Here is a 1,379-nt window from a genome sequence, read left to right on the forward strand (position 1 = left end):
TAAAGCATATAATAATGACTTTTAATATTGTAAAAGGAAAATTTGCTGACATTAATGTAATTAATTATTATATATGCATATTAAATATAGAAAATATAAATAAGATAATACTAAATGTTAACTAACCATAAGTATTAAATATATAGAATAAACATAATATTAAATAATGGTAAATAATTAACTGAATCATTCCAATCCCAATCGTTCTTCTACTTCCATTAATTTCGTTAAAAATTCTAGTTCCAATTTCGATCTATCTTTATAGGGAAGTCTGCGCATTTCCTCTGCTAAACACATCACAAAGCAGTGAACTGGATCAGGCTCAGAAGGTTTTTTAAACATTTCAATTAAAGTTTCGTCGAATTCATCCGAATTTCCCGAACTTCTTTTTTCTGCAAAAAGTGTATTGATAAATTTCATGTCATTTATATATAATTTCAAATAGAAAATAAATTTAAAAACTTACTTTTTTTGCAATGTTGAAGTGCTACTACATGAAACAGTAGGAGATGGAATTTCATTACTTTCTTCATCGATAGTATTGACGATTATTGATTCATCTAATGAGTTTTCATTTTCTACTGCGTTTGATGTTAATGGTTGTGGTTTTTTTACCATTCTTATAGAAGAAATTGATCTACAATTAATTGTAATAATTAATATAATAATATTAATAAGTAATCTTTATTATACAATTGATATAAAAAATATTATAAATTGTTACTAAATAAAAAAATAACAATTTTAAGAACTTACGAACGATGCTCAAAAATATCATTTAGGAAACTCATTAAGTGATGATACTTAAATGATGGTTTAATTGGTTGATTTTTAGGAATACCAGCTGCACCGCTTCTCTGAACAGATTCTTTTAAATTTTTTTTATAATTATTTAATGATTTTCTGTAGCGATCTTTGAGATAATTCCATCTTTTTTCTGCCTCTGTTGGTGTATACATTCCTGAAATACAAATTCATAATATACTTATATAAGAAAATGTGTTATATATATATATATATATCTTTTTTATTATGATTAATTAAATATAAAGTATAATGAATATAATATAGTAACAAATAAAAGTTTTACCTTTTAAATCTTCTGATATTTTTCTCCATAAATCTGCCTTCTGTCGACTCCGTTCTTTTAATGGCATGCGATAATCATATAATGGAGGATGTTTTTGAACAGCATTGATCAATTCTTCGTCAATCTCTTGTTTATTTTTTGAATAAGATGTATTACTATCTGTTTTTTCTATTTCATTTTCTATTCTTTCTATACTTGCTTCTTCATCATTTTCTTTGTCACAGTATTGAATATCTAAAAGATAATAAACATATTATGTCATTTAATTATATTTATATTATATTAACAA

General features: G+C 23.9%; 1 long non-coding RNA gene across 1 annotated transcript; it reads right to left on the reverse strand.

Annotated features, from left to right (window-relative positions):
- Positions 1-362: 362 nt before the first annotated feature.
- On the reverse strand, positions 363-802 carry LOC139779036 (uncharacterized). Its single transcript, XR_011719779.1, has 3 exons — positions 757-802; positions 467-637; positions 363-392 (listed from the first exon to the last, which is right to left on the reverse strand). It is a non-coding gene; the product is annotated as an uncharacterized lncRNA (long non-coding RNA).
- Positions 803-1,379: the final 577 nt, after the last annotated feature.

This window comes from Temnothorax nylanderi, unplaced genomic scaffold (assembly GCF_030848795.1).
Source record: "Temnothorax nylanderi isolate EJ_2023f unplaced genomic scaffold, tnyl_v1.0 TNYL_tig0206_pilon, whole genome shotgun sequence".
Taxonomy (NCBI): Eukaryota; Metazoa; Arthropoda; class Insecta; order Hymenoptera; family Formicidae; genus Temnothorax; species Temnothorax nylanderi.